The 21,496-nt window shown below is 38.9% G+C and overlaps 1 protein-coding gene across 1 annotated transcript in view; it reads right to left on the bottom strand.

Annotated features, from left to right (window-relative positions):
- Positions 1 to 19,946, bottom strand: part of LRRC4C (leucine rich repeat containing 4C) — a 186,593-nt gene extending 166,647 nt beyond the window's left edge. The window contains exon 1 of the mRNA XM_053925803.1: positions 19,880 to 19,946. The gene's annotated coding sequence lies outside the window, so the exon portion shown is untranslated. The remainder of the gene's footprint in view (positions 1 to 19,879) is intronic.
- Between the last annotated feature and the right edge of the window lie 1,550 nt (positions 19,947 to 21,496).

Raw genomic sequence — 21,496 nt, 5'->3', positions numbered from 1 at the left:
TAATTAACAGGCTGTAGGCTCCTCTATTCAAGCACAATGCATACTTCAGATTTGAGTCTTTATGTTACAAATTTTTTTCACTTTCAATACTGTTAATCAGGGACCAGAATATCCTGTGGGGTAATCCTATCAAATTTCCCTCTGTTGTCACACATAATAAATCACAGGTGAATTAACTTATTTGGAGCAACTTCTCTGGAAAACTACTTTAATGATAAAATGCCATATTTAGTGGGAACTCACCACATGTGTTACACTAAACAATACTCCAAGAATGTTGCATTTCAGGGCTAGAAGATATCCTAAAAGAAATCTATCCTGAAATCTATATTTCAAAGATTCCTATCCTTGAGATATAGATAAAGATACTAAAGTCAGGTAGATTTACGCATTTCAGGGGGGGTTGGTTAGTTGGTTTTCAATATGTATATCTCCTCTCCAGTGGCTCTCTTTCTACCCAGATCCCCCCCCATTACAGTCATGCATAGATGTTTTGGTGAATGGCAGATGGTAATGATGTGCTGACATCTCTATTCCCCCCGCCAAATCGTAATTGATTTCATGAGCTTTTTTTGTTTTTGAATTTCTAATACTGTGCACATAGTCGAATGAATAAATGTCTATTATGACATTAGGAAATGGAAGAACCTACATCTTTTGTCCCTTACTGAATATTTTTTTCATTGCAACACACAAAATATTAGAAATATGAGATACTTACTGTCATTATGAAATAGAAAAACTAATAAAAATGCCACCAAATAGAATAATTTAATCAGAGAGTTAAACATGTATCGCTTCGCTATTGCTGTATAGTAAGCTAGCCCAAAACTTGGCAGCTGAAAATAGCACTCATTTACCATTTCTCATGAACCTACAGGCCCGTCAGAGATCGGTTAAGTAGTTCTTTTGATCTTGACCGGTCTCACTGTGGTCTGATGTAAAATGGCCTTGGCTAGGACAGCGGGGCAACTCGGGTCTGTTCTATGGGTGTCTCTCTCTTCATCAGCTTGGCGCAAGCCAATGTGCTGGCAGTAGAAGAAATCAAAGAGAGCAAGCAGAAAGGCATGGTTACTTTTCCAAGCTCCTATGTAAATCATATCTGCGGACTTCCCATTGGCTTAAGCGAATCACTTAGTTGAGCCCATTGTCAAGGAACGAGGTGGGTCTTTCCACCCAGAATGGGAGGACACTGCAAGGTTATGACAAAAGAGAATGAAGAAGCAGGGTGCTCTTGGCTGCTAGCCGCAGCCTCTACCTCTTACAAAGAACGGATTTCCTTAATGATTACCGGGGTTTACAGAAAAAAAAAATCTCAAGGGATCATTCAACTAATAACATATTTATTTCAACAGATGGATATAAACCTCTCATTATGTACCAGGTACTATGGAAGTTATCGCTAACTCCTCTGCTACCCACATTTTCCTGACCACGTGCTGATACTAATGCAGTGGCTCACACATCTGCCCGATTATTTCTCTGTGTTTCTTTCCTGAGGCCCCTCTCAGGTTCCTCTATGGACTCTGTCACTGGTCTTGCTTTTTACCCATGTCATCCCTTCTCTAGGACTAGTCAGCTCCAAAAAAGAAACGCTGTGAGAAAACTGAATGGAAGAAGCACAAATTGAAACATGTTTCTTATGTACAATAACAAAAAAAGCCACAATATTGGGAAAATTAGTGGCAATGTATAGAACAAAAAGAAAGTATATTCTTAATACATGGATACTTCTTAGACACAAATTTTAGAAATAAATGAGAAAAACAAAATAAACTTACAGATGATTGGGGAAAAATCCATTACCAGTGAATCTGCCACAGAACTGGTTGTGTTAAAGCTTATCGGTGCCCATGTCATTCAGCATAGTGCCTAGGCCTTTGGTGTCCTTATAAATTTTGATTCATGGATGAATGAACTGTCCACTTGGTTAATGAAGGAAAGTGAGTCAACAGTAAGCATGACAATTACAGGCAATCGTGATACAATATACTCAGCATTGCTAGATGGGAGGATACAGAGCTGGGGAAGTGGAGGAGACGGAGGCTACCTCTGTGTGGGACAATCCCAGAGGACTTCACAAACAAGAAACACAAATGTGTTAAGAACTCCATGAATGTTAGTGTACCGTTGATGGATACAGATTTGTACATTCTGTAGCCAGAGGACAGAAAATAAGGCGAATTCTAAGAAAATATAACTTGTGGCCTAAAGATTAGCAGAGCTACAGCTTAGTTACGTTGCATACTCAGCTATGGTGGAGGTGAGCAGACTGTTGGATGCCTTGTAGAGATAAGAGCATCTAGATTTTAAAAGTTATCTGAAAACGTTCTTTCCAGGAGGATATCTGTCCCGATGGCATCGGGTAAGAAATAGCATCAGGGAAGGGGAGCATTTTGAGGGAGGAGTCTTCCTTTATGAGACCCAATAGGCCACGTGACAAATTCCTGGAGTGACTTAAAGTAATAAGAATGATGATGGAAACAATTCTATGACAATTTGGCACCTGATTTTGAATCACTTTAGACCCTATTACATTTTAGAAATTCTTTTTAAATGGCGACTCAAGCGCTTTTAGAGCATAATCTCCTTTATCACATGCTTTTACGGGAGATGGTATTTGTGCAGATAAACTACACGGTATGTGTTTGTACTGTCTAAATTAGGATTCCTTGCGCCGAGGAGAAAATTGCCCATAAAGGTATCTTTAAAATTCCACCAGGGATTAGTAGATGGTGTGAATCCAGTTGTGTAATTTGGGAAGACAGCTGCATTTTATCTAGCTAAATCAGCACTTGGTACTGAACAATTCCTAAAGAACGTCATTGTATTTCAGCATTAGCCATGCAGTGCAGATCCAAGAAATGATAACCTTGTTTTCCCCACCATATCACCATTGTGTTTTCAGGAAATGAAGTGCAGAGATTTCAAAATTCAGTTCTCTTCACTTTGAAGATGCATTAGCACATCTGTGATTTGGGGCCTCCAGCTGATTTAGTAGCACATGATTCAAATAATGTTAGACAATCTGCGTTTTCAAATGTCCAGATTTCTAACATGCGCAGCAATTTTGAGGGAAGTAAATGGCTGTCTAGGAGGAGATGCTTCAGATTTCAAAAAAAAATCTATTGTATTTATAAAGAACCTGAACATGCTTTTATTGCTTGAACGAAATCATTCTTTAAATACCGAAAAGAAGCATACACAAAGAAATACTATTGGGAATCAACTTTCAAAACAAGAGGAGCTTGGGAATGTTTTGCTTTACTAAAACGATCTTTTTAACCCATTGACAACTGTGTGGGGTTTGTAGGAGAATGAAATATTCATAAATATTCGTGTGGCAGATGAAGACTGTGAAGTATATCTTGGAGGTGAGGTCCTACTGAACAGTGTGAACAATGGTGACTATTACCTGACTGAGTGTTTGACATTTTACTAGAACCTTCGGTTGATTATCACCCTGAAAAAGGTTTTATTAAAATTTTAAGGATTTTTGTGGAAGTTCACATTTTCAGTAGGATAACAATTATGCCACATTGCAGATGACCTGAATAGAGGTTTTACCAAAGACATGCAAATGGCCAATAGGAGCAATGAAGAGATGTCCCCATCACTAATCAACAGGGAAATGCACTTCAAAACCACAATGAGGTATCATCTCACACCTCTCAGAATGGCTCTCATCAAAAAGACAAGAGAGAAGTGGAGGCAAGGACGTGGAGAAAAGGGAAGTCTAGTAGTGAACTGGTGTACTGCTGGTGGGAATGCACAGCCACTATGGAAACCAGATGGGGCATTTATTTTAATTAAAAAGAAATTGACCATATAATCTAGGAATTCCACTTCTGGGTATATATCTGAAGAATGTGAGTTTAGGATCTTGAAAAGGTATCTCTACCCCTCTGGTCATTGCAGCATCATTCAAAATAGCCAAGATGTAGAAACAATGTAAATATCCACCAGTGAATGAATAGACAAGGAAAATGTATAGGTATTTAGTCATGTATATTTCAGCCATGAAATAAAAAAGAAAAAGAAAATTTGTGACAACATGGATGGACCTTGAAGGCATTATCCTAAGTGAAATAAATCAGACAGACAAAGACAAATATGGTATGATCTTGACTTATATGGGAAAAAATGTAAAGCCAAACTCATAGAAATAGAGAGCAGAATGGCGGTTATCAGGGGCTGAGGGATAGGAAAAATGGGGAGATTTTGGCCAAAGCATACAAACTTCCACTTATAAGTCCCAGGGATCCAATGTACAACATGGTGACTATGGTTAACAAGACTGGATTATATATCTGAAAGTTGCTAAGAGAGTAGATTTTAAATGTTCTCAGTACACACACATACACACACACAGGTAACCATGTAAGATAATGGAGGTGACAATTAACCAGACTGTGCAAATCATTTTCACTATATGTGTGTATCATATCATCACGCTGTAAGTTGAAGGTTAAACTTACACAATGGTATGTGTCAACTATATCTTAATAAAGTTGTAAAAATGTAATCAAAGGATACAGAAAAGAATTATGCCGCATTGAAATTTGATTTCTTACTTTAATTCTTATTAATGATTCCTCATTTTTTGGTTACTGTTCTTATTGATTTTAGCAACTACATAAAAAGACCACTGCATTTTCTCACTTTTCCTATTCTCAATTGTATTTCTTTTACCTCTAGGGTTAAGAGGTGACAAAATTATATTGGAACAAAGCTTATTCTTGAAGGGGCCCATCCCCCCTTTGGGTGTCTTTTCCTTTTCCATTCTTTACATCAGCCCAAGGCCTCAATATTAGGTGTTTCCCTTCTCCAGAAAGAAAGATACTAAGGCAAAAAATTGTATATAGGTGCTAATTAACAATTTAGTTCAGTCTAACTCAACCCATTCATGTACTTAACAATTTTGTATTGGGTACCAACTTCTGTGTGTTCTGTATACCACATCTGGACAAAGTATTAGCAACTTTTCACTGCTTTTCACAGGTGCTTAGATTTTTAGAAAGGCTTGGTATATATTCAGAAAGGGGATATGCTTGATCCCAGGACAGAGCATGGAGCAGCATGTTTGGCATTGCAAAGACTGAGTATGCATTTGAAAACTATTCATTGCTTGTATGGTAGAACTGCAAACACTTTAGGCCTGGAACTTAAGGAGAGTGTGTAGCAGAGAAGGAGATGAAATGCCAAGAAAGGAACCTGCTTATATAAAGCCAGATTGAGTATTTTTTTTTTTTTTAAGAATTTGTCCAAAAGGCAATGGGGCATCATTAAAGTGATATTAAGCTAAGATGTAACATGATAAGTTTGGGATTTTCAAAAGACATTACAAGGGGCAATTTGCTGATGGAGTGGAGGAGAAGAGGAACAACTAGACCAAGGAGAGCAGTTCGGAAACTATGGGTGGTTACGAGGATCCGAACAATCGCAGCAGCTTTGGGGGTGGAGAGAGGGAGATCAGGGTAAGAAATACCCTCCAACCTTTCATAAAACAAGCGTTCGAATCTATATAGTTTTATTAATTTACATGCTTGTTGTTTGCTCACATTGTCATTACGTGTGTTTATGCATACATGTGACATTCTATTTGAGGTCTATACATAACTTCCAATCAAAGGAACAACGTACTTCCTAAAAATTAAGCTCTCCAAACAGGGAACAGACTGCCTTGTAAAACTGTCATTGGAATCACTCGAGCATAAGCTGCAAGTTATGGTTGGGTCTTAAGTCAGGCTTAGGTTAGAGAAGCAGTTCCCACACATTGTCCTCAATTAAATTCCCATCGGTGCGCTGTAGTAAAATGAGATGAGCAAGGGCAATGTGGTGGCTTTGTCCTATTAATTAGTTGAGAAAAAAAAAGTAAACATCTTGTTTGTGATAAATTCTTTCCTATATTTTTACAGCTATAAATCCTTTCTTATCTTTATTTAGTAATGTTTTAAAGTATAATTGTTTTGTGCAATAAAAATTGGAAACAGTCTATTGAGCCACTGTATATTTTTCTTCATTTTATTTATTTGTTTTTTGTTTTTTTTTAAGATTTTATTTATTTATTTTTAGACAGAGGGGGAAGGAGAGAGAAAGAGAGGGAGGGAAACATCAGTGTGTGATTGCCTCTCACTCATCCTCTACTAGGGACCTGGCCTGCAGACCAGGTATGTGTCCCGACTGGGAATCAAACCAGCAACTCTTTGGTTTGCAGGTGGGTGGTCAATCCACTGAGCCACACCAGCCAGGGCTATTTCTTCATTTTAATGACATGAAAGGTATCAACTCTGGGACCTGCTGGACTGATAGCCTTTGAGGGCCCTTTGGACTCTTAAATTTTATGCTTTTATCAGAATATGTCTGCCTAGAGAAGTGCTCTCATGCAGATCAACAGAATGGTGTGATTGACATTATTCAACCTTCCGTAAAACAAATCAGTTGTCTCAGGCTACAATTTCGGAAAATGCTCCCTAAGTTTCAAGGACAGCCTTTTTAGAGAGCAAAATTCTAAAGTGAAATTGATGACATCTTACAAACCTTTGCTCAAATGTTCCTTTCACAGCAAAATACAACATTGGAAAACATGTTATAAACCAGATTACCAGCATCGCTCACCAAAGTGGACGATTTGGGAGGACCCCACATGCAGACCTGTGTCAAGGCATTTTTCATGTGTAACTTCAGGGTCCCAAGGGGCCTGGCTGTTCAGATCCTCACCCCTTCAGGTGCTGCTGACAAGCAATGCTATAAACTAAGCTTCCAGTCACAGAAGGGGGTCTCTTAGTGCCTGCACAGTGAAATGCTACAGGATTTCAAATGGAAATGACATGAATTAATTTCCTGAGAAGAACAAAAAGAGAAGGAAAATCAAGAAGAAAGACAGCTTCTTGTAACACAATATGCAGATTAATGGCACCCACTGATTGATTGAAGTGTCAAAAATGCGCCTTTCAGATACAAATGAAGCTTCTGAAAGAGTTTCGGTCTCTCTAGCCTCATATTCATCTGAAATATTAACTGATAAAATCAAGGAAAAATTATGTACTTCTTTGGGGTTTTTTTGTTTGTTTATTTTGTTTTCTTTTTTGGGATCTGCCCCCAAAGCAAACCATTTGAACAAGTAGCCCCTGGGGAAACCAGGATTAAGATCCACCCAAAGGAATCTCATTGTACCAGAAAATTCCTTATATTGACTTATAAAATCCTACTGTTCCTGGCATCGGCCTTCCGGCAGCCATTCTTCCACCTGTCTTACATCATCTGCTCTTGCACCTTAGCTTTTCCAGCCGTCAGGCCTTCTTTCTGTGTGACAATAGGGTCTTGGCAACCGCTGTTCCCCAAGCCTGGCATACTTCCCCCTTCGCAGGCACTGATCTTTCTGATCTTCTAAGACAAGCCATCTTTCCCAAGCAGCTGAAGTAGCCCAGTGCTTATCACATCAACATGTTTTAATCTCGTGCACAACAATTATCTGTCTATTTAAAAAATAATAATTTGTGGAGTTGCCTACCTCTGCACCAATGTCTTGTTGCAGAGTGCAGGGGCATTGCTGTTCTTGTCACGGCCCTATTCTCTCCTCCAAATTCACGGAGAAGATTCTGAATTCAAGTTGTTGACAAAAGAGCTAAAAATTTAGAAGCCAAATATAGCATTGGGAAAAAGTCAAAGTTGAGGGTTGAGAAGGAGGCATGCTGTTCTTTTGCAACTATTCTATAGTCGTCCTTAGGTAGGGCTTAATTAAAGGATGACAATGTATCCATTCTTATTTACATCTTGTCAAGTACAAAAGGAAAAGGAAGAATTTGTGTACTAACTTTTAGCCATACATATGGTGGCTAAAACTTGGACACTTGAGTCCAATAGCTGGGTTTTAATATTGGCTCCACTCCCTCCTAGCTGTGTGACCTTGAGGAGGTCACTTAACTGCTCTATGTCTCAAACACCTTATCTCTCACTGGTCACATCTCTCCCACACAGTTTAGAGAATTGAAATAAATAATGCATGTGAAGTAGCACAGATGCTGGCTTGTAATGAGCACTCATTAAGTATTAGTATTATTTCCTATTATTAATAAATATATTAAATCCAGCTTTCAGTTACTTTGGGTCCTGTCTTCTGTTCCACATGTTGTTAGCTGGCCAGCCAAGTCTTTTGGGGAGGCTTTCCCTTAATAATGCAGCAAATGTGACAAAGAAAATAGAATCTCACTCTTTGGGAAAGTTTTCCTGGCTATCTGATTCAGCCATCACGCCTGGCTAGCAGTAAAGTTACTTTCACCTATACAAATATATGGCAAAATGAATGTTAACATTGTTTCTTGGAAGCATATCAAAGAAAATGTCATTTTGTCCTTTCTTTCCTACATTAGTTGTTGTACCTTTAAAAAGGTCAAACTTATCTTCTCTTTAAGTGTCTAAAGAAATCTTAAAATGTGGTGTGAGCTTGAACTAACTGCTTTACCTTTCTGGATCTCAGTTAGCCTATTTTAAGGAAGCATAATAAATGCTAACATGGCAGGCGTTCACTTTGCAGCAGTGAGGTGAAAACTGACTTCTCAGGTTCAAAACCAGAGTCATCTTCAGAACTTCCTTGAACACACCCACACATTCATCCACTCGTCAGGCGCTGTAGTTCCTCTGTGAGTCCCATTTTCGTGTGCCCCTTTCTGTACACTCTACAGGCTTTCCCTCCAGCTCAGACTCTGAACACTCTGCCCTAGTCCCAGACCATCTCTCAGTCCCTGGTCTCTCCCTCCTTCCGGGGACCCCACTCACAGCTGATACATCGCTGGAAACACCAGGGGCCATTCAAAGCAGCAAGGAACATCCATTGAATCCACTGAGTGCTTACTGTGTGGCAAGCATGGTACCAAGCACTTGACATGCATAATCATTTAGCTACAGCTCCAAAGATCAACATGTCCAATTTCAGAGAATCTTACTGGTTATATCCACATTCCTCACTCTCTAAAAAGTGTCCTTAACCTCGCTTGGTCATTTAGTATGTTGGGCAAAAGTTGTAATCCCAAAAGACCCCAATTTCCTCATCTGTAACAAAAAGAAAATAATACCACAGCCTTATAATATTATTGCAGGGTGTCTTATCTGTGGCATAGTTGGCATCTTGGCTCAGATATTTCTTTGTGGGGATGTTCTATGCATTGTAGGATGTTTAGCAGCATCCCTTGCCTCTACCCACTAGATGGCAGTCTCCCCTTCTCTCCTTTCCCTCCCCCCTATATCCCTCCCACCCCCATTTTGAAGACTAAAGTGTCTCCAGACATTGCTCAATTAACCCCTCACTGCAAACATATTGAAAACTAGTATTAGGATGAATATTAGAAACTTTTATATGCTGGGCATAAACAATCCTTTACAGTCCCTTGGTTCTTGGGACCTTGTGTGTGCTTCCCATTCCCCAGCAAAACCAGAGGACTTGTGGCTCCCAAGACTGTCCTAGGTTTCCCTGCCTCCCTACTTTGTGGCTAATTCCACTGCAACAACTCTTCTGCCCTCTCTCAGCCTCGCAGATTCTTATCTGTCCTCCAGAATGCTTCTCCTACCAGGAATTTCCTGTGAGTCTTCCCAACCGAGTAAGTATTTCTCCTTCTAAATACTTTTACCATAATGTTTTGTGCTTCACTCATGACCTCTACATTCTGCCATATTATGCAGTTATTGGTGTAATTGTATCACCTCTCATGTTGGGACTAAAAGCTCCATGAGAGGGAAATTCTTTTGTGTCCTGTCTTTAGCTACTATGGAAGTGAGCACAGTTTGTGGCATCTATTAGTTGCTCATTAAGTGTTTGTTAAATTAAGTTTGGGACACAAAAGAAATAAATGACTTATTAAAAGGCAATGTCTATGAATGTTAAGTAAACTAAAAAATGTTAGAGAATAAAAAAAGTAAAATTCACTTGTTGAAATAATCAGATAATTGAGCCAGGAGGGGTTTATTGTTTAAATTATTTATGCTACTGCCTTAGTTCTCTGCTTCTCTTTGCACATGTAGAAACAGCTGAGAAAGAATTATAGTTGTCATTTGAAAACTATTAAGTGATTTTCCTATTGATGGAATCTGTATTCTTTTGCTAGAAACAGAATTTATCAAACAAAGGAGATGCAAGCAAATCTACATCATCGTTTTATTCACCAAGAGGGAGGGCCAAGCAGGCAACTGCCAGTGGGAATGACGTAAGTTCCAAGTGAAAATGAACTTTTCTCCCTAATTCTACCTGTTGTCTTAGAAAAGGCAGCCCTACTCCTGCCTCCCCCCACACAAACTTATTTGCTATCATAGGTGAAATTTCCTGCTCTCTAAGGAGTTAAAATCCAGGCTAGCTTATACACAGCCGCTGTTTTGCGATATGGTTGTGATACAGTAGAAAAGATTTTGATCTCCTATCTGGGAAACATGAATTAAAGACTCAGCATTACCACTTAATACCATGGTGGCGACGTTAGGTTGAATAATGGCCCCGCAAAGATGCCCACATGCTAATCCTCAGACCTGTGGATATGTTCCTTTACGTGGAAAACGGGACCTTGCAGGTGTGAATGATTGAAGATTTTGCGATGGAGAGCTTATCCTGGATTATCTAGCTGGGCCTGGTGTAATCACAATGTCCTTATAAGAGGAAGGAAAAGAATATTAACTTTTCTCTCCCAGTTTGATCATGTAATACATTAGAATAAAAATAGTACTGACTTCATAGGCTTGCTTTTAGGGTTAAATAGATAGGAAATGTTAATATAGGCAAAGTTAATATATGCAAAATATGTATCACATGCAAACATAATTTTTGCCATTCCTATCGTTATTTTTCAGCAACTTTATTGAGATAAGATCCACATGCCATGCAATTCACTCATGTAAGGGTGTAAATCAGTGGTTTTAGTGTATTCACAGTTGTGCCACCATACCACACTCTTGCTTCAGAATATTCTGTTCACCTCAAAAAGCGACGCCCTGCCCATTAGTGGTCATTCCCCATTCTCCTCACCCTGCCTGAAGCCACTGCTAATGTACTTTCTGTTTCTATAGATCTGCTATTCTGTATTCAAATTGATATGGAACTATATCCACGTCATTCATATTCAACACTTCCTATAAATGAAATCATACCATATGTGATGTTTTGTGTCTGGTTTCTTTTATGGAGCATAACATCTTCAATGTCCATTTATGTTAAAGGACATACCAGCATTTCATTCCTTTTGATTGCAAAATAATATTCCTTTGTGTGGATATGCTACATTTTATTCAAGTTATTATTATGGCCTGATAGACTGTTTTTGTCTGTAGACAAGGGAGAAGGAAGGGGCAGAGGTATGACCCCAATGGCTGTACCGGTACCTAGAAGAAGCAGGAACGTATAGTTGACTAGAGAGGGGAAAGGGTGGTTTGGAAGGAAGCTGAAAATTGTGTGCCAGAGACTCATACTCTTCTTAGGGATGGCCCTGCTTAGGTTCAAGGTACACAGGTGACTCAAGCATTCTCTACAGAGGCAAACTACCGCAGAAGAAATTTCTGCTGTCTCACTAGCCCGGTTAGCATGAGCAAGTTCATTAAACTCCTCAAAACATCAGCTTCCTCCAAACATCTCCCCAGCCCTCCATTTCTCCCTTACAGCCTTGGGCTTACCTCACCAGCCATTGTGAGAAGCGATGTTCGTGCAGGTAAAGGTATTTTATTAACAGGAATGTATTTTTAAAGTACAAAAATGCTTCGATAGGACATTGTACTAGAGGCACTTTGAAATACTTCCTGTTGAACAAAGAATGCTTTAGAGATCCCTGCTTTCCTTAGGAATTGATGGATAAATAAAGCACAAGTCAGGACCCCCACCAACCTCTGTGGTTAGTTGAAAATGGATCCTCACAGACGCTGACACCCAGGAAGGCAGGGCTCTACACTACTTACCACTGTTGGATTCTATCACTGTTAGAACTCTATCACTACTTAACACATTGCAGGCCGTAATTTCTAGGATATAGTAATAGCTCAATGAACTCATTTTGTTGAAGCAAAATCCCGATTGCATGTTATAGTGTATCAATCAGTATGTGCATGACTTGCATGTTATATTTTTCTTTTTTTATTTTATTGATTATGCTATTATAGTTGTCCTAATTTTTCCCCCTTATCCCCTTCCACCCAGCACCCCCACTCCCTCCAGTGATCCCCCTCCTTTGTTCATGTCCATGGGTCATGTATATAAGTTCTTTGACCCCCTGCCTATTGTGTAACTACCAATTTGTACTTCTTATTCCCTTCACCTTTTCCCCCATTCTCCAGGACAACTCTCCCAACTGGCCACCATCCCAATGGTTTCCATATCTATGATTTTGTTCCTGTCCTGCTTGTTTGCTTAGTTTGGTTCTTTTAAATTTAATTGTTGCTATTTATGTATTTATTGCCATTTTCGTGTTCATAGTTTTGATCTTTTTCTTACATAAGCCCCTTTAATATTTCATATAACAATGGGTTGGTGATGATGAACTCCTTTAGCTTTACCATTTCTGGGAAGCACTTTATTTGCCCTTCGATTCTATGATAGCTTTGCTGGATAGAACAATCTAGGGTATAAATCTTTGCTTTTCATCACTTTGAATACTTCTTGCCAGTCCCTTCTAGCCTGCAAAGTTTCTTTTGAGAAGTCAGCTAACAGTCTTATGGCGATGCCTTTGTGGGTAATTCTCTGCTTTTCTCTTACTACTTTTAAGATTCTCTCCTTAACTTTAATTTTTGGCATTTTGATTATGAGGTGTCTTGGTGTGTTCCTCTTTGGGTCCAACTTGTTTTAGACTCTCTGTGCTTCCTGGACTTGTATGTCTATTTCCTTCACCAAATTTGGGAAGTTTTTTTAAAATTATTTTTTTCCAATAAGTTTCCAATTTCTTATTCTTCTTTTCCTTTTGGCACCCCTATGATGTGAATGTTGGAACGCTTGAAGTTGTCCCAGAGGATCCCTACACTGTCCTCAATTTTTTGGATTCTTTCTAATTCGTGCTATACTGATTGGATGTCTTTTGCTTCCTTATGCTCCAAATCATTGATTTGATTCTCTCTACACCCACTCAGCTGTTGATTCTCTGTAACTTGTTCTTTATTTCAATTTGTGTCTCCTTCATTTCTGATTGGATCATTTTTATGTTGTTGAAATACCCACTGAGTTCCTTGAGCATCCTTATAACCAGTGTTTTGAATTCTGCATCTGCTGGTTTGCTTATCTCCATTTTGGTTTGATTTTTTGTATGGAATTCTGTTTTGTTCTTTCATTTGGGCCATGTTTCTTTGTCTCCTCATTTTGGCAGCCTCCCTGGGTTTGTTCCTATGTATCAGGTAGAGCTGCTTTGACTCTGTGTGTTGGCAGTGTGGCCTAATGAAGTAGGTGTCCTCTAGGGTCCACTGGCACAGCCTCCCTTATCCCCTAAGCTGGGTACTCGAGATGAGCCCTCTGTGTGGTCTGACTACTCCCTTGCCTTGTAGTTGAGTCTTTATTGCTGTCAGCCGGTCAATGTGAGGAATTTACCCATGCCAGAGAGCTGGTAGGACTGGTTGTGACCACTGGCCTGCAATGACTTCCTCTGTGGCTCATGGAGGTGGTTGAATGATGGTGCCCCATCATGGTCTGTAACTGTCCACTGGGTGTGCAGTCTCTGGAGTTTTCTGGGTGGTGCAGGCCAAGGTCAGTCACCACCTGTGTTCTGTCTGGGGCCCCTTGGTGAAAGCTATAAAGTGATCTGCAGGTGGCTGCTGCAAGTGCCAGGACTGGAGCCACTCAGCGAGAAGTACAGGGGCTCAGCTCAGCTATTGCTTGTTTGAGGGGATTTAGGAAGGTCTGAAGCCTGTGCCTAGAACATCCACTCATATGGAAAAGCCACTGTTATCAGCTTGGATGGGTCCATAAGTTGGGTGGAATAGTGCCCTAGGTAATTGTCGGGGCTGGGCTCACCTTGTTAGCCAGGTTGTTGGACACTCACTTATGGTGCCACTGCACTTGGCTCTGTGTAGGGGAGGGCTCAGAACAGGAACAATGGCCGCTGCCTGCAGTCTGTCTGGGAAGAAGCTGTGCCCCAGCCCTCGCCCTGACACCAGGCACTTCAGTTCCTCCCAGTATGCCACCTGTGCCCTTCAAGGCACTGCCATGCTGCTGGAGCCCAGAAGGAATGAATTTGAGTAAGTCCATGTGCAGGGCCCTCCAAGAGGAGACGCCTGAGAATCCTAACATTTCTCCCACTGACCCAAGCCTTACTGGTGTTCATAGCCAGAAGTTATGGAGACTTATCTTTGTGGCACTGGACTGGGAGGTCTGGTGTGGGGCTGGGATCCCTCACTCCTGAGATATCCCACCATTTTATATCCCCAAATGTGGGTTTTGGACTAGCCCATTCTGCATCTCTGCACCTCTACCCCTCTGCATCTCCTACCTGTCTGGATGAATGTGGTTTCTTTAATTCCTTAGTTGTCATACTTCCATACAGCTCTATTTCCTGACATTTCTGAGTGATATTTGTTCTGTAGTTTAGCTGTAATTTTGCTGTGGTTGTGCAAGTAGGTGAGCCATGCTTACATACACCTCTACCTTTACCAGAAGTCTCTTTGTTGTTTTTTTCTCACGTTACAGGCTTCTTAATGAAACAGTAAAGAGGTATTATTGATAGTAGCCTAGCTCACGTTTAATGAATATGCACTCTGTGCCAGATAGTGTGTTAAATTTTTACATCCACTGACTTAATAATTCTCCTTTTATGAAGGACTTAAAGACAGTAGAAGTAAGTAACTTTTTAAAGTTCAAAAAGTATTAAGCAAAGCAGCAGCTTTAACCCAGTTTGATCTAAAGCCAAAGCTTTAGAAAGGATTTGGTTTTACTTTTATTTATTACAATTAAGTACAATAGTTACATTCAATCTGGTACACAAAGACTGTAGATTCGGAAAAAAAAGGATCTGTAGGGGGTATTTTGTTTCATTTAGACTCTAATGAGAAATATTCTGAAAAACATACACATCGATGCTGATATTCAATCCTCCACTAAAGGGTTCAACTGACCTGTTTTCTTGTATTCCATAAAGAACCTGAGAAGTCCTCATATCCTTTGTGTCATTATCTCGGCCAAAATAGAAAATATCTCCATATTCTGTGCCACCATAGTTTATTCTGTCATTTTCAGCCAAACTTTTCAAAACTCTATTCATCCATGAAATCTTTTGCCATCGAGGCGGAAGCCACGCAGACATTCTGTTAATATCGTCAGTGTGATTGATATTTCTCTCCTACAGTGTGGCAAGATAGCATATGTGTATATGTGGGCAAGCGCATATATCTTTATGTTAATGTGCATCTGTTCCTCTCCTCTCTACCATATTCTATTAAGATATTAAGCTCCTGGGGTGTGTCCTTGCTTCTCTCCACAGAAGAGGACATCTGTTCACCTGGGGAACCCCTGTGCCTTGCTCTGTGGCATGATGTATATGTTTAGTGAACGTTTATTGAATGAGTGAGAATGTTCAATGATGGCAGTGCCGATCTTGAAGGAACATCTGGCACAGAAAGAAAGTGCCAATTGGTATAATAAAGCACTATACAGTAATGACTGTATAAAGGACTATACAGTAATGACTGTATAAAGGACTATACAGTAATGACTGTACAAAGCACTCTATAGTAATGACTGTATAAAACACTATATGGTAATGACTGTATAAAGCACTATATAGTAATGCCTGTACAAACACTATACAGTAATGACTGTACCAATAGATTGTATCATACCAAGTCCTTTATTTTCAGATATTTAGTTTATTTCTCATATATTGTAACTATTTACAATGCTACAGTGATTATACATGTACACATGTCTTCATTCATTTGTCTACTGATTTCTTTAAGACAAATATTAGAGAAGGAAATGTTAGGTCACGGGAAGGCACATTTTAAAGACTTTTTGGTAATATGCCATAATGGTTTCAGAAAGGGTTACCCCAAGTTACACTCTCAATAGCAGTTTATAGAATTGCTCTTTCTCTATACTCTTGCCAGGACTGGGTGTTTTAATTCCATTTTTAATTTAAAGAGCAAGGAGGAGGTGTCCCATAGGGCTTGAGATGTCCCTGACTAGAGCCACATCAGATTTACGGCATAAAGGTTTGTTAGCCAGGGCATGAGTCATGGGAATGTGGGCATTTTTTCCTATTACCAAGAACACTATGAATCAGATCTAATAACTATTTCAGTCACTACCAATATAGCTCCATTTCAGAGACAATCCAAACTGGAAAAAGCTATATATAATTTTTTTATCAAAAATTCCCATGAATGTGATAATAGCAAATGTCTCTTTAGTTCTCTTTAGATTGGGACAATAATATTGTTTCACTTGAAAGTACCCATCTCATGTTAGACACTGGGGGATCTAATTTATAGATATATTTCCAGAAATAAGTGGAACACTGTCTGTTCCCAAATAAAAATGTCAATCATAAAGGAACAGCCACTGCAATTTAACCATGTACATGTCTGGTTTTTATTTACAAATCACAGACCTGGCAAGGCTGTTTGTAACCTTACTTGTTCCATTCTGTTTCTCTGGTCACTTAACCATCCTTCAACTCTATGCAGTAACTCTACGCATAGAGTCACTCAATGGCAGTAACTCTAAGACCCTTTAGCAAGGAGTCAGAAACAAACTTAAGCACTGATAGAGCCAATTCATATGAGGATAACAATTCCAAATGGGAAAAATCTGCATGCTCTCGCTTACGCTTACCCACAACGGAAGGGGGAGAGCTGTGATGCTTACCAAAGGAGCTCGCGATTCTGATCTCCCCTAAGATGTTAATATATTTTTGCCAAAGGTTCCATGAAGGTTCCATTCTTGGAAAACTTCCATGAATATTCGAACACTCCCATAGAACCTATCCTCCATTCATTTTACTAGCTGATTCTAAACACAATTAGAAAATTTATAAAACACAAAACAAAAATAAAGTTAGAATGCTTCCTGGATGATCTCATTTTTTGATGCTATGAGTTGTTGGTACCTAGAAACCAGATAGCTTTGAACTTCTGAGATAAATTCTTTAGAATAGATCTGTCAGAGATGGATATAGCTTTCTCATTGCATGTGTTATTTATTTATTTTTTACTTTGTTTTTCTAATATGTGAAAAAATGATGTTATAAAGGTTTGTGTGTATAGGAAAAGAGACAAACTGTCATTGACTCATTCTGAAATAGAAAGGCAAACACGTATATTTTGGAAAATGGGCTCACATATTCATAATTAACCTAATTATTCATTCAATCATTTATTCAACTAACACTTACTAAATATCAACGATGAGCATATCTTCAGTTGATCTTTATCTGAAGGAACTCTGAAGTCTCAAATCAGGGTCCTAAATTAGGATTTGCAGTGTTTTTCTCCTGGAGCAGGAAGCCCTACTGATCTAGGGCCCCTTTATCCTTCTTCAAAAGTCATTGATTTAGGAAATATTATTAGGCTTGGTTCCCCAAGGAAGTCCCACTCTTTTTATTTCCTTACTATGCCTCCTTTATCTTTCAGTATAATATTTTTCACTTTGGGACTAGTTGATTTCTCTTGACTGATGGGTTTTACATTCCCCAGGGTCTAATCATAGCTGGTATCTAGTCTGGCATCCCAGCAGAAGAACACCATGGCTCCAAACTATAGACCTGAAAACAGATTCCATATTTGAGCTATTTCTCTCCAATTCACAGCTCACTGACAACAGTAGATATGCCAAACAGTTTCCCTGACTTGTGCATTTGTGGTCATACTTCTTGACTCCCACCCTTCCATATCTTCTCTCTTGGCCTAGCAATGTCTTTGGTTCACTGTACATGCTCCTTCATGAGATCACCTCCTAATGACTGTGTTTTCTTTTCCATTCCTCTTACATGATTTCACTAGTTCGAGCACAGTTTTAAGCACTCATTACCAAGATTACAACACCATGTTGTTTTGGGGTTAAATGTAGCTATACGAATATTTTAAATCTAAAGTGTCACCATTCCATACTTTAATGCAATAAACGGGAGAAACCATGCTCCTCTTTTTAAAATCTGAGGTCCACATTCCAGGCAGGGGCAGAGGTTTAGTGACAAGAAATGGTCTCTTTCGAAGTGAACACAAGATGAAATCAGGACATTTATAGATTAAACATACTTTCATGCTAACATGATAACTTGTAGAAGTCTAAGCTTTGAGTGTCCAATTTAAAGAGCTGATCAATTTGGTAGTCCCTTGACATTCTTTGAAGATACATTCAAGAGATCTTTGCTAATAATCAACTTTCTAAATGTCACTGCCATCCACACTTTTTTGTGGATTATTTGATGTTAACGTGATATAACATAAACAACAAAGTAGTGAGTATTAAATAATGTCAAATACAGACCCTTCCTTTCTGATGATAGCTCTATCTCATTGTTGATGATTAATTTTCCCCCATGAAATGCATTCATGGTGGAGTGATAAATTCAGATGATTACCCTTCCATTACAGAAGATAAAATTTCCCAATTTATTATATTTTTTCCTTTGCTACTCCAGTATAACCAAGGGGAGGGCAACTCACCAATCTTGACCAAATCAAATGACTAAAGTAAATCAAATTTTTTCTTGTGTGATATTGAATCTCAGATAAAGAAACACAAATATGAAAGGAACAGGGTTCGTTTATTCTAGAGGCATCATTCAGCTGGAAATATTACGCGGGTTGTGCTACCAAGGCCATCTACAGATGCTTGACTCGGTTCGTTGTCCTGCACCAGGTCTATTATTTTATTCTTTATTCTATACTCTTAATAAGTTTTCTTTCTCTGGTTTTATTTTTGCCAACAAATAAATCCAAGTGGCATAGATGACTTATTAAATTACAAATACAGATTTCCATTCAGACAAGTACACCGAAGAATTAGCTAATCTCGCTTACTACTGAGATAAGATATTACCTCCACAAACTCTTTACAGAGTAATTGGATAGCATGCATGAGAGTTAAAAATTACTGTATCTAATGGCTTTTTAAAAACAGCTAAAAGCACAAACACTAGTGGTCTGCCATAGTCATCTGCTCTATGACAATACAGACACATTCACTGTCACTGAAAATACATAACTTGTAACAGACAGTTGGCAAAAATTCTGTCTAGAATCTGGCTTGAGTCTTAAAGCAGAAGAACTCAGAATGCTGTGGCTGTCTCCATCAGCCAGGAGGAATTCTCTTAGTGTGCTAAACTAGGTTAAGAAAATCCAGATGCAACCTCTGAAGAACTCTTTTTGTTGGCAGGTCACTCCTATTCTTCACTGGTTTTACGGAAGAATGCTTACTCCCTATTTCCATTTTCCCATGTGAAGGACACTCCATTACATTGTCTTTTCTGGCCTTTCCCCCTCTTCCATTTACTCTCTCCTCCCCTTGATCATTAGAATTGTTTATTTGATTGGTGAACTTGGGAGCAAGACTTTGTCAGTTGTGGTTTAACCCATTCCCGTCACCTTCATCTTGTGGGCAGGCCGTTAGCAATGCAATCAAGTCTGCTACTCCACAATGGAAACTCTATAGGGCAGTTGCTGTGTTCTGGAAGTTGACAGTTGCCCAGTACTTCCTGGGACTAGATGGGTAAATCTATCTAATTCTGGGGTTAAATAACAGGAAGCCTATTTTTTTCTTTTTGCTCTACACCAAAACAACATTCTCAGATATTAACAGCATCATTAGTACAAGTGGTACTTGGCTCTCCATTTGTCTGTTGTTTTGATCTATTAAACCTCATTTTTCCCCCCTGAACTTGGGCAGCTAGAATGGAAGCCCCCAGCAAACAGGTTAGTGGTACTAGAAACTTACCTTATCAAAATTTCTCCAACAGGTCCTGATCTTCCTGAGGAAACCCAAAGAAGTTGAAGAGTTCTGTATTTCTGAAGATGATATTTCTTTTACGCCTGGCAGAAAACAACACAAATATATGTTTAAATCATACTATATTTACAATTAAAACAAATTTGAGTAAGACATTCCTGCCACACTTCCCCAGTAGAATTTAGTGATTTGAAATGATGTAGTATTGTGATATTCATCTTTCTAATATAAATAGAAATCTATATATCTGTATATGAACATACACACAGTTTATCCATCTCTAGATTTGCTAGTTTTTCTTTGTCAATGCTTATTGTACTGTATTATTGAAATGTGTCATATGTATTTCATTGGAGGATTTTTTTAATCTACATATAACTTTTTGTACATACATTTGAGAGACTTTTTGTCATTACCTCATCCCTCTATCGGAGCTCAAGACAATATAAATACAGATAATAATCAGTTTGTTTCAACCCTAAGTGGATGGAAAAAACCCTAGAAAATATACATTGTAATTTCCAGATTTTTCAGGTAGATATAGCATCAGAAAAATAAGTAAATACAGGCATTGGATTGAGAATCAACCCGGGATTCAATTCATAACCTTACCATAATTAGCTAGGCAATTCTGGGTAAGTGTCAAACCTCTCTCTGAGTCTTAATCTCTACACATATAAAATTAAGGATTGTGTACAAAATTGCCTTTGAGACCTCTTTCGTCTTTCAAATTCATGATAATTTTCTTCTGAGGGTGTGGTTTGAGGTAGGTAGAATGTTCAGGGAGAATTTGTGGTAACAAAACTCTCATGTTTAGATAAAGCTTAATTTTTTATAAATGTATATATGACCCCAATCACTGCCTTCTGTCTCTGATGGGCAGTGAGTTACTTGCCAGTAAGTTACACTCAGGTGTCTGCAATCAATCCATTTCCTATTGACATGGGACAGTCAATTGTGTATGTCATGAAGCTGAATAGAATTTGAATTTTAACTCAGAGTTCATAACCCTCTGTGGCCTGATGACCAGTGGTTCACCACTATCCTTGTGCCCTCCTAATGCAGAGGGGAGGAAGCCGGAATTCTGAAAGAACCAGGGAGACTACAGGCAACTTGTAAAACAGATTGTAGAAGCTGGCATTATATCATGACTTTTTTTTATCCTCCTCAGTCGCTTTCCAAGGGGGGAAAATAATTATGGGTGAAATATTCATACGTAATTGGTGTTTTATATGTAATTGTCTTTCGACAACAATAACAATTCCTGAATCTGAGAACAGAGTGCTAGCTGAAATGACTACTCGCAAAAAACGACTTTACAACACACGATTTTTTGTTGTTATTAGAATAACGGAGCCGGTTTTAAGCATGTACTATATTTATAACACTGGAATAAACTCTTTATATTAATTTTAAGCCCCATAATTACCCTATGAGAATTTTGAACCATGATTCCCCTTTTATAGTGAAGAAACTGAGACATGAATTGATTTCCCAGGAAGAGGTAATACCTGGCAGAGCTAGCAGTGTGAGATCACAGGGCCGACACCGCTTCTTGCTATACTGTATACCTGGCATGACAAAAGTTGTTGGCTACACCTCCGC

The sequence above is a fragment of the Desmodus rotundus genome, chromosome 5, assembly GCF_022682495.2.
Source record: "Desmodus rotundus isolate HL8 chromosome 5, HLdesRot8A.1, whole genome shotgun sequence".
In the NCBI taxonomy this organism is placed as follows: domain Eukaryota; kingdom Metazoa; phylum Chordata; class Mammalia; order Chiroptera; family Phyllostomidae; genus Desmodus; species Desmodus rotundus.
Note: the sequence above shows the minus strand (reverse complement) of the source record. Positions and strands in the feature narration are given on the sequence as shown.